General features: G+C 43.1%; 1 pseudogene; it reads left to right on the top strand.

Moving 5' to 3' along the window:
* Positions 1-1251: 1251 nt before the first annotated feature.
* On the top strand, positions 1252-11863 carry LOC100340784 (magnesium transporter NIPA2-like; annotated as a pseudogene).
* The last annotated feature ends 495 nt before the right edge of the window (positions 11864-12358 follow it).

The following is a 12358-nucleotide window of genomic DNA, read 5'->3' on the forward strand; positions in this document are numbered from 1 at the left end:
TACTTGTCAACAAGGCACAAATAACGGCTGGCAGGCTTCTTTCATCAGTGCGCTGCCAAAATCAAAGAAAGCAAGCACCCTATCAGGATGAAGGAAGTAACAAGTGGTGGGAAGCAGAAACATTTCCTGGAACAGTCCTCAAGGAATGTCACACACATGACTGCAATGTGTAACATATAAACAAAATTTTCTGAGTCACGCAGACAATGCTCTGAGCTTTCACTGCCAGTTCTTTGCACATCCTTTGTTCTCTTTCACAATCCCCAACCTGCCCAGCCCAGAAAATTCTGAGAAAAGCACCCCTCCCCTGACTTCCTTCCCAAGTGCAGAATCTCAGAGTTCTTTCTGTTCATCCCGGGCTGGGAACTAAAAGACAACCAGAATCCACTTCCCACTGTCAGTGAATGGCACTATGTGGTTCAGTGATTAAGAGCTAGGGTTAAATTCAATTTTGAATCTATTATTTACTTCCCACGTGGAACTTCTTTGTTCATCTATAAAATGGAGCTATTGGTACCCACTTCAGAGTGTTACAGTGACAATTAAAAACAATCAAGGCAGTAATAGCATCAACCTGCGACATTGATGTTGCTATAGCCTAGTGACTCCAAGAAGTCCCTCTTGCTCCTGTCTCCTCACCCCTCTCTGACACTTCAAAACATATCTGTTTTTTTACATCATGTCCCAAGAGCCAGTTGATATGCCTACAAATAAATAAACTTGTTCATTTTTTAAATTTTTTAATTTTTATTTAATAAATGTGAATTTATAAAGTGCAACTTTTGTATTATTGTGGCTTCCCCCACAAACCTCCATCCCTCCCACAGCCCTCCCCTCTCCCATGCCCTTCATTGAGTTTCATTTTCAATTATAAACTGGTTTATTTTAACGGAAGAGTTCATTTTTGTAACCCAAAGAAATAATACAAACTAGTTCATTTTTTGTTATCTGAAAGTATTTGACAGGTGAGTGGGAGAGATGTTCTAGAACAAGTAAAGACTTAGCACTAAGTGGTTTTTTACGCAGTTTATGGATTAAGCCAGCCTTGATACCACAGACAACCAGGATTTGGAAAATGAGACTGACAAGCATATCAAACCTGAGCTGGATGGGAAGTGGAGCAGCCAGGACTCTGACCGGTGCCTGTACGGGAAGATGGTGTCACATGCAGAAGCCTTACCCGCTACGCCACAACACCAGCCCTGGCCAAGTGTATCTTAAGCATGGTATGGGTTGGCTGGACTGCTGTCAATGGGCGCTGGGGAGGTGGCCATCTTTGCTGCTTATGCAATTGCACCAACCACGCTAGTGGCTGCGAGGAGCCCTCAGCGTTCTTTCTTTGTGCCATTCTGTCTTCATACTTTCTGAATGAAATACTTAATCTTCACGGGAAAATTGGATGTTTGCTAAGTATCCTGGGATTTACAGTTCTGATCATTCACACTCCAAAAGAAGAGGAGATTGAGATCTTAACTGTAATGTCTCACAAGCTAGGTGACCCAGGTTTCATGGTCTTTGCAACACTAGCAGTCGTTTTGTCCTGGATATTCATCTTCGTGGTAGGACCTCAGCATGGACAGACAAACATTCTGTGTACATACAAATATGCCCCGTCTTTGGAGCATTTTCAATGCCCTATGTGAAGGGCCTGGGCATTGCTATCAATGTCATTTGCAGGACAGCCCATGCTGCAAAACCCTCTGGCCTGGATCCCACTGCTGAGCCTGATCGATCGTTCATGTGAACACCCGGATTAATTACCTGAACAGGGCCCTGGACATTTTCAATGCTTCCAGCATGACCCCAGTATTCTTTACACCTCTGCTGTAATGGGCTCAATTGTTCATTATAAGGAGTAGCAAGATTCGCCTATAGAGAATGTCACTGGTAGGTACTCCAGCTTCTTTACAACCATCGTAGGGATTTTCCTGTTGCATGCCTTTAAAACATCAGTTTTGACCCAGAAGTTTACCTGTGTCTTTTAGGAAAGGTGAAAAGGCAGTAAATGGCAATCTCTCTAATATCTATGAAGTTCCTAACAGGAATGAAGAAAGCTTTACCTGTGGAATTTTTTTTAACATTTATTTAATGAATATAAATTTCCAAAGTACGGCTTATGGATTACAATGGCTTCCCCCCCATATCGTCTCTCCCACCCGCATCCCTCCCCTTTCCCACTCCCTCTCCCCTACCATTCACATGAGGATTCATTTTCGATTCTCTTTATATACAGAAGATCAGTTTAGCATACATTAAGTAAAGATTTCAACAGTTTGCTCCCACACAGAAACATAAAGTGAAAAATAATAGATGATTTTTTAAATGATGATAAAATCAGATCAGACCTATTGTCATGTTTAATCCCAGTGAGAGTCAAGTTGGGAATTCATAATTTCTTCTTTCTTTTTTTTTTTAACAGAAGATCAGTTTAGTATACATTAAGTAAAGATTTCAACAGTTTGCACCCCCATAGAAACACAAAGTTAAATATACTGTTTGAGTACTCGTTATAGCATTAAATCTCAATGTACAGCACATTAAGGACAGAGATCCTACATGAGGAGTAAGTGCACAGTGACTCCTGTTGTTGACTTTACAAATTGACACTACTGTCTATGGCATCAGTAATCCCCCTATGCTCCAGTCATGAGTTTCCAAGGCTATGGAAGCCTTTTGAGTTCACCGACTCTTATCTTGTTTAGACAAGGTCATAGTCAAAGTGGAGGTTCTCTCCTCCCTTCAGAGAAAGGTACCTCCTTCTTTGAAGACCTGTTCTTTCCACTGGGATCTCACTCACAGAGATCTTTCATTTAGGTTTTTTTTTTTTTCCAGAGTTTCTTGGCTTTCCATGCCTGAAATACTCTCATGGGCTTTTCAGCCAGATCGGAATGGCTTTAGGGCTGATTCTGAGGCCAGAGTGCTGTTTAGGACATCTGCCATTCTATGAGTCTGCTGAGTATCTCGCTTCTCATGTTGGATCACTCTCCCCTTTATTTATTCTATCGGTTAGTATTAGCAGGTACTAGACTTGTTTATGTGCTTCCTTTGACTCTTAGTCCTTTCATTATGATCAATTGTGAACTGAAATTGATCACTTGGACTGGTGAGATGGCATTGGTACATGCCACCTTGATGGGATTAAATTGGAGTCCCCTGGTATGTTTCTAACTCTACCATTTGGGGCAAGTCAGCTTGAGCATGTCCCAAATTGTACATCTCCTCCCTCTCTTATTCCTACTCTTGTGTTTAACAGGGATCACATTTCAGTTAAATTTCAACACTTAAGAATAATTGTGTATTAATTACAGAATTAAACCAGTCATATTAAGTAGAACAGACAAAAAAACTACTAAGAGGGATAATGTATTAAGTTGTTCATTAACAGTCAGGGCTATGCTGATCAAGTCACCGTTTCTCATAGTGTCCATTTCACTTCAACAGGTTTCCTTTTTGGTGTTCAGTCAGTTGTCACCGATCAGGGAGAACATATGATATTTGTCCCTTTGGGACTGGCTTATTTCACTCAGCATGATGTGTTCCAGATTCCTCCATTTTGTTGCAAATGACTGGATTTCATTGTTTCTTACTGCGGTATAGTATTCTAAAGAGTACATATCCCATAATTCTTTATCCAGTCTACCGTTGATGGGCATTTAGGTTGGTTCCAGGTCTTGGCTATTGTTAATTGTGCTGCAATAAACATTAGGGTGCAGACCGCTTTTTTGTTTGCCAATTTAAATTCCTTTGGGTAAATTCCAAGGAGTGGGATGGCTGGGTCGAACGGTAGGGTTATATTCAGGTTTCTGAGGAATCTCCAGACTGACTTCCATAGTGGCTTGACCAGTTTGCATTCCCACCAACAGTGGGTTAGTGTCCCTTTTTCCCCACATCCTCGCCAGCATCTGTTGTTGGTAGATTTCTGAATGTGAGCCATTCTAACCGGGGTGAAGTGAAACCTCATTGTGGTTTGATTTGCATTTCCCTGATTGCTAATGACCTTGAACATTTTTTCATGTGCCTGTTGGCCATTTGGATTTCCTCTTTTGAAAAATGTCTATTGAGGTCCTTGGCGATCTCTTAAGTGGGTTGTTGGTTTTGTTTTTGTGGAGTTTCTTGATCTCTTTGTAGATTCTGGTTATTAACCCTTTATCTGTTGCATAGTTTGCAAATATTTTTTCCCATTCTGTCAGTTGCCTCTTTACTTTCCTGACTGTTTCTTTTGCAGTACAGAAACTTCTCAGTTTGATGCATTCCCAATAGTTGATTTTGGCTTTGACGGCCTGTGCCTCCCGGGTCTTTTCCAGAAATTCTTTGCCTGTGCCAATATCTTGAAGGGTTTCTCCAATGTTCTCTAATAACTTGATGGTGTTAGGTCGTAGATTTAGGTCTTTAATCCATGTTGAGTGGATTTTTGTGTAAGGTGTAAGGTAGGGGTCTTGCTTCATGATTCTGCACGTGGAAATCCAGTTTTCCCAGCACCATTTATTGAATAGATTGTCCTTGCTCCAGGAATTAATTTTAGATCCTTGATCAAATATAAGTTGGCTGTAGATGTTTGGGTTGATTTCTGGTGTTTCAATTCTGTTCCATTGGTCTATCCATCTGTTTCTGTACCAGTACCATGCTGTTTTGATTACAACTGCCCTGTAGTATGTCCTGAAATCTGGTATTGTGATGCCTCCAGCTTTGTTTTTGTTGTACAAGATTGCTTTAGCTATTCGAGGTCTCTTGTGCCTCCATATGAATTTCAGCATCATTTTTTCTAGATCTGCGAAGAATGTCTTTGGTATCTTGATTGGGATTGCATTGGATCTATAAATTGCTTTTGGGAGAATGGACATTTTGATGATGTTGATTCTTCCAATCCATGAGCATGGAAGATTTTTCCATTTTTTGGTATCCTCTTCTATTTCTTTCTTTAAGGTTTTGTAATTTTCATCGTAGAGATCTTGAACGTCCTTGGTTAAGTTTATTCCAAGGTATTTGATTGTTTTTGTAGCTATTGTGAATGGGATTGATCTTAGAAGTTCTTCCTCAGCCATGGCATTGTCTGTGTATACAAAGGCTGTTGATTTTTGTGCATTGATTTTATACCCTGCTACTTTGCCAAACTCTTCTATGAGTTCCAATAGTCTCTTAGTAGAGTTCTTTGGGTCCTCTAAATAAAAAATCATATCATCTGCAAAGAGGGATAGTTTGAGTTCTTCCTTCCCAATTTGTATCCCTTTAATTTCTTTTTCTTACCTAATAGCTCTGGCTAGAACCTCCAGAACTATATTGAATAGCAGTGGTGAGAGTGGGCATCCCTGTCTGGTACCAGATCTCAGTGGAAATGCTTCCAACTTTTCCCCATTCAATAGGATGTTGGCTGTGGGTTTTTCATAGATTGCTTTGATTGTATTGAGGAATGTTCCTTCCAAACCCAGTTTGCTTAGAGTTTTCCTCATGAACGGGTGTTGTATTTTATCAAGTGCTTTCTCGGCATCTATTGAGATAATCATATGGTTTTTCTTCTGCAGTCTGTTAATGTGGTGTATCACATTGATTGTCTTGCGCACATTAAACCATCCCTGCATACCAGGGATAAATCCCACTTGGTCTGGGTGGATGACTTTTCTGATGTGTTGTTGCATTCTATTGGCGAGAATTTTATTGAGGATTTTTGCATCTATGTTCATCAGGGATATTGGTCTGTAATTCTCTTTCAGCGCTGCATCTTTTTCCGGCTTAGGAATTAAGGTGATGCTGGCTTCATAGAAAGAATTTGGGAGGATTCCCTCTTCTTCGATTGTTCTGAATAGTTTGAGAAGAATTGGAGTTAGTTCTTCTTTAAATGTCTGGTAGAATTCAGCAGTGAATCCATCTGGTCCTGTGCTTTTCTTTGTTGGGAGGGCCTTTATTACTGTTTCAATTTCTGTCTCAGTTATGGGTCTGTTTAGGTTTTTGATGTCTTCATGGTTCAATTTAGGTAGATTTTTTGTGTCCAGGAATCTATCTATTTCTGATAGATTTTCCTGTTTGCTGCCATACAAGTCCTTGTAGTAATTTCTGATGATTCTTTTTATTTCTGTGGTGTCTGTTGTTACGTTTCCTTTTTCATCTCTGATTTTATTGATTTGGGTCTTTTCTCTTCTTTTTTTAGTTAGTTGGGCCAATGGGGTGTCAATTTTGTTGATTTTTTCAAAAAACCAGCTCCTCGTTTGGCTGATTTTTTGTAATGTTTTTCTTGATTCAATCCTGTTGATTTCTTCTCTGATTTTAATTATTTCTCTTCTCCTACTAGATTTGGGTCTGGTTTGCTGTAGGTTTTCTAGATCCTTGAGGTGAATTGAAAGCTCATCTATTTGGTGCCTTTCCAATTTCTTGATGTAGGCACCTATTGATATAAACTTTCCTCTTAACACTGCTTTTGCTGCGTCCCATAAGTTTTGGTATGTTGTGCTGTTATCCTCATTTACTTCCAGAAAATTTTTGATTTCTCCTTTAATTTCTTCTATGACCCATTGTTCATTCAGAAGCATGTTGTTCAATCTCCATGTGTTTGCGTATGCTCTAGGGATTCCTGAGTTGCTAATTTCCAACTTCATTCCTTTATGGTCTAAGAAGCTGCATAGTATGATTCTAATTCTTTTGAATTTGCTGAGACTTGCTTTATGGCCTAGTATGTGGTCAATCCTAGAGAAGGTTCCATGTACTGCTGAGAAGAATGTAAAGTCTTTAGCTGTAGGATTGAAAGTTCTGTATATATCTGTTAGATCCATTTGGGTTATAGTGTCGTTTAAATCTACTGTATCCTTGTTGATCTTCTGTCCTATTGATCTGTCTATTTCTGAGAGTGGAGTATTGAAGTCCCCCAGTACTATTGTATTGGGGTCTAAGTCTCCCTTTAAGTCCATTAACAAATATTTTAGATAAACTGGTGCCCTGTAGTTAGGTGCATATACATTGATAATTGTTATATCTTCTTGTTGTATTGATCCCTTAATCATTATATAGTGCCCCTCTTTGTCTCTCTTAAGAGTTTTTGTGGTAAAGTTTATGTTGTCCGATATTAAGATGGCTATGCCCGCTCTTTTTTCATTTCTGTTGGCATGGTATATCTTTTTCCAGCCTTTCACTTTCAGTCTGTATGGATCTCTGTTGGAAAGATGTGTTTCTTGTAAGCAGCAAATAGATGGGTTTTGTTCCTTAACCAAATCAGCCAATTGGTGTCTTTTAACTGGACAGTTCAGGCCATTCACGTTCAATGTGACTAATGATAAGTGGTAACTTTGCCCTGCCATTTGCCAAAGATAAGTTCTAATATATGCTTTGAATTCCCTGTGATCTTTTGCTGTGAGGTTTCCTTCCTTTATCTTCTTTCATATTGATGACCGTGTTTCTGTGTTTCTGTGTGTAACACATCTTTAAGCATCTGTTGCAGGGCTGGACGAGTGGTGACAAATTCTTTCAATTTCTGTTTGCTATGAAAAGTCTTTATTTCACCTTCATTCACAAATGATAGCTTTGCAGGATATAATATTCTGGGCTGGCAGTTGTTCTCTCTTAGTACCTGGGCTATTGTGGGGAGCAACTCGGACTAGACTAAGTTACTGGAATTAAGACTTATTCTATGCATCTGCTCTCCCACAATATGGCGCTGGGAGAGGAGGAAACAGCTTCTACACAGCTGCCTCCGGTTCAACCAATAAACAGCAGGACCTGCTCCTGATTGGAGGAGAGCAGCGTACTCGGTGTGTGGGTAGCCGAGTTGGGATTGGTGGAAGAGGACTATAAAGGAGGAGAGAGACAACATGCAGGGGGAACATCTATCTGAAGGAACACCTGTGCAGCCCCCAAGAGAGCCGGCCGGCGGTGTGCCGCTCCCCCGCGGAAGTGGGGAAAGTGGCAGGGGGAACCGCCCTTCCACGGAGGTGGAAGGGACGGTAGCCAACCCGGGAATAACCAGCAGCAAACCCGGGGAGGGCCGAGCAGACAAAAGAACAGCGCAGGGTCCTGTGTCGTTCCTCCACGAAGACGGGGAGCGACATAATGGTGCCGTGACTCGGATATGAAGCCTAGGCAGGGTTCAGTGTCGCTCCTCCACGAAGAGGGGGAGCGACATAATGGTGCCGTGACTCGGATAGGAAACCAAGGAGGGAAGAAACGGGAAGAAGTGGGAAAATACCGGAGAGAGAGACTAGCAAAGAGCCTAGGGAAAAGCCGGGCGGAAAAGGTGCCGGAAGAAGCTATTGAAAGCCTAGGCGTAGACTCGGATACGGACTGTGGAAAAGAAGTTAGGATTTAAAGTGAAAGCAAGAAGAAACTTAGACTCAGATACGGACTGCAGATTGAAAGTGAAAGTGAAACCTAGAAGAAACTTAGACTCGGATATGGACTGTGGGGAGAAGCCAGGAGAAGTGAGAGGGGAATATTTTTGGAAGAAAACTTAGGGAAACATACCGGGTAGAGAAAAATGTTAGGGAGGATGAAGCTGCGGGGGCAGGCTGAGGTGGAGACGTAAGCCAGCTTGGGATTCTTCAAGTCAGCCCGGGGAGCAAAAGGTGAAAAACTAAAACCAGAGGCGGAGACGTGGGCCAGGTTGGAATCCGTCAGATTAGCCCGGGGAGCAAAAGACGGGAAGCCAAACCGTAAGGCGGAAACGTAAGCTATAGGTTGAATTCGCCAGGTTAGCCCGGGGAACTTAGACTGAATACCGGTGGCGGAAACGTGAGCTAGGCTGTGTGACTCGCGGAAGCCGCCGCGTGCAGAGAGAGCGCGCGGGGCATGAACGGGGAGAGCGCACGGGGCGCTAATAGATAGGAAAAGCCTCCGCGGGGCGAGGGGCCAAGAAGCAGCCTCGGGGCGGGCGCCGGGAAACCGCGGGGATAAGAGAAACAGAAGTTTAGAAGTAAAATGAGAGAAATAGGAATGCTGGCAGATAGAAGTAAAATAGGAGAGATAGGAATGCCCGGAGATAGAGAAATAGAGAAAAATAAGGCCTCCCCACAACATGGTAATGAGAGAGCTTGGATTCGGTCTGCCTGATTAGTAAGACGATAAGCACCTGCTGGCGGCTAGCAGCTTACCCACTGCAGGTCACCGAAGACAGGCACGTTATCAACACCAATAAGTCTCCCCACAAGACGGCAATGAGAAGGCTTGGATTCGGTTTGCCTGATAGGGCTTGTAAGCACCTGCAGGCAGTTCGAGCAGAGCAGAGCATGCGCTGCAGGGCACCGAACACAGGCACGCATCAGCGCCTAAAAACCTCCTCACAACATAGCGAAGAGAGGACCTGGATTCGGTTTGCCTGATTGGTAGGGCTTGTAAGCACCTGTGGGCAACTCTAGCAAGTAGAGCAGAGTGTGTGCCGTGGAACACCGAAGACAGGCGCGTATCAACGCCAAAAATAAAAAGAAAGGGGGATCTGTGGGGAGCAACTCGGACTAGACTAAGTTACTGGAATTAAGACTTATTCTATGCATCTGCTCTCCCACAATATGGCGCTGGGAGAGGAGGAAACAGCTTCTACACAGCTGCCTCCGGTTCAACCAATAAACAGCAGGACCTGCTCCTGATTGGAGGAGAGCAGCGTACTCGGTGTGTGGGTAGCCGAGTTGGGATTGGTGGAAGAGGACTATAAAGGAGGAGAGAGACAACATGCAGGGGGAACATCTATCTGAAGGAACACCTGTGCAGCCCCCAAGAGAGCTGGCCGGCGGTGTGCCGCTCCCCTGCAGAAGTGGGGAAAGTGGCAGGGGGAACCGCCCTTCCACGGAGGTGGAAGGGACGGTAGCCAACCCGGGAATAACCAGCAGCAAACCCGGGGAGGGCCGAGCAGACAAAAGAACAGCGCAGGGTCCTGTGTTGTTCCTCCACGAAGAGGGGGAGTGACATAATGGTGCCGTGACTCGGATATGAAGCCTAGGCAGGGTTCAGTGTCACTCCTCCACGAAGAGGGGGAGCGACAGGCTATATCTCGCCATTCCCTCCTAGCTTGTAGAGTTTCTGATGAGAAGTCAGCTGTGAGTCTGATTGGAGATCCTCTGAGAGTAATCTGACATTTCTCTCTTGCACATTTTAGGATCTTTTCTTTATGTTTCACTGTGGAGAGTTTAATTACAACGTGTCGTGGTGAGGATCTCTTTTGGTCGTGTTTATTAGGGGTTCTGTGAGCTTCCTGTACTAGGATTTCTCTGTCCTTCTCCAAACTTGGGAAATTTTCTGCTAATATCTCACTAAAAAGGCCTTCTAATCCTTTCTCCCTCTCCATGCCTTCAGGAACTCCTAGAACCCAAATGTTGGTTTTTTTAATAGTATCTTGAAGATTCCCAACAATATGTTTTAGATTTCTAATTTCCTTTTCTTTTCTTTGGTCTGACTATATCCTTTCCTGTTCTCTGTCTTCTAAGTCCAATATTCTCTCTTCTGCTTCACCCATTCTGTTTGTAAGGCTCTCTATTGTGTTTTTCATTTGATCTGTTGAATTCTTCACTTCAGTCACTATCACAGTTTCCTGTTGTACTAGTTGTTTCGTTTCATTTTGATTCCTCCTTAATATTTCATTTTCACGAGAGAGATTTTCTATCTTGTCCATTAAGGATTTCTGTAGTTCAAGAATTTGTTTTTGAGAACTTCTTAATGTTCTTATCAATTTTTTGAGATCTGCTTCTTGCATTTCTTCTATGTCATCATCTTCATAATCTTGAATTGGGGTCTCTTTTTCATTTGAGGGCGTCATGGTGACTTCCTTGTTTTTATTACCTTGGTTTTTGCGTTTGTTATTTGGCATATAGGAGATATTTGGTTTCTTCACTGTGGTGCTTTTTCTTGTTATACTATGACTCTAGATTAAGTGGACTATCTGTTTTTGATGGAGCCTTAGGGCTTGAGATGGGTGTGGCCTGAGAGCTCTGTTTGGTGTGCCAAAGGTGACACTCCCAGGTTAGGCGTGGTAAACCTCTCTCTCTCTCTCTCTTTTTTTTTTTTTTTTTTTTGATTCAAAAGGGAAGTAATTCCGCACAGCTGAATGAAGTTGGAGGTAGTTAGCAGGCAAATGATATACCCACAGGAGCCAGAGATCGGAAGCTCTTTCCCAAGGACCACACAGGGAATCTGTTCGGCCCTCAGAGTGGGCTCAAATTCTCCTTCAGTCTCCCACTGGGTTGCCAAAGTTACGGAATTGTAGTGTCTCTGGAGAGTGCTCACGTGAATTCCATGAGTTCTCTCCCCCACCGTCTCTTTTTTCACAGTCTCAGTTCAGTAGCACCACAAATTTACTAGGTCCTAATCTCCTGTTAATTTGCCCCACCCAGAGTCAGGTTTTTCTGCTAGGCTCAGGGCCGGTGCAGACCTGAGGTCGCTCTGCTTATGACGTATGTCCAAGATGGCGCCTGCTCTTTGTCTTGCTCGCCCTTGAGAGGTGAGCAGAGAGAGAGAAACCCGTATCCGTACCAGTCACCTTTTTTTTTTCTCTCTCTCTCTTCCAGTTAGCCAGGTGAACTTTTCTCCCCCGGGGGTCGTTCCCTCTAGTCTCCCCTCTCTGCTTGCCTGCCGGTGTCTCGGGCTATTGAGGTTCGGCTCACCTCGCGTTCCAGTGCTGGTGTGTTGAGTCTGCCGCTGGTGTCCCGAACTGTGGGCTCCCATGCTCTCCACGCAGGTCCGCTGTGAATCACGCGTTCCGGAAGAGTTTCTTCTGCTGTTTCCTCCCCTACTCTTCCTTGAACCTGCAGTATCTCCACTTTTATTAAACTACCTCTCCCCGGACTATCAGTGTGCTCCCTTCCTATTCCGCCATCTTGCCTTTTTTCCAACCTATGGAATTTAACAACACACTGATGAAGACACCTATCGAAGAAGCAGAAACCTGACAGCTTTTTAAGAAAGATGTAATTAAAACTCTGTTAAGAAGTGAATTTGAACATCAGAATGTGTCTGAAAATGCATTGCCCTCACATAATGTCATTTAAAAGAATCCTTTTTTTTTTTTAAGTTTTCACTAATTTGGACCAAGAAATCACTTTTCTTAAATGATGGTAGTCACTATAATGACCTCAGAACATGACTGATTTATTTTAACCTTGTTTTACTGTAGAGGTATTTAACTTTTGATTCTCCAAACTCTGAATGCACTAATGACTGTTTTAAGTATTTAAAATGCTTCATTTTTTTATTGGTAATGAAAATCTGAGGGGCCGGCACATTGACTCACTTGGTTAATCCTTTGCTTGCGGTGCCAGCATCCCATATGGGAGCCGGGTTCTGGTCCTGGTTGCTCCTCTTCCAGTCCAGCTCTCTGCTGAGGCCTGGGAGGATGGCCCAAGTGCTTGGGCCCTGCACCCGCATGGGAGACCAGGAAGAAGCACCTGGCTCCTGG

This window comes from Oryctolagus cuniculus, chromosome 17, assembly GCF_964237555.1.
Source record: "Oryctolagus cuniculus chromosome 17, mOryCun1.1, whole genome shotgun sequence".
Classification (NCBI taxonomy): domain Eukaryota; kingdom Metazoa; phylum Chordata; class Mammalia; order Lagomorpha; family Leporidae; genus Oryctolagus; species Oryctolagus cuniculus.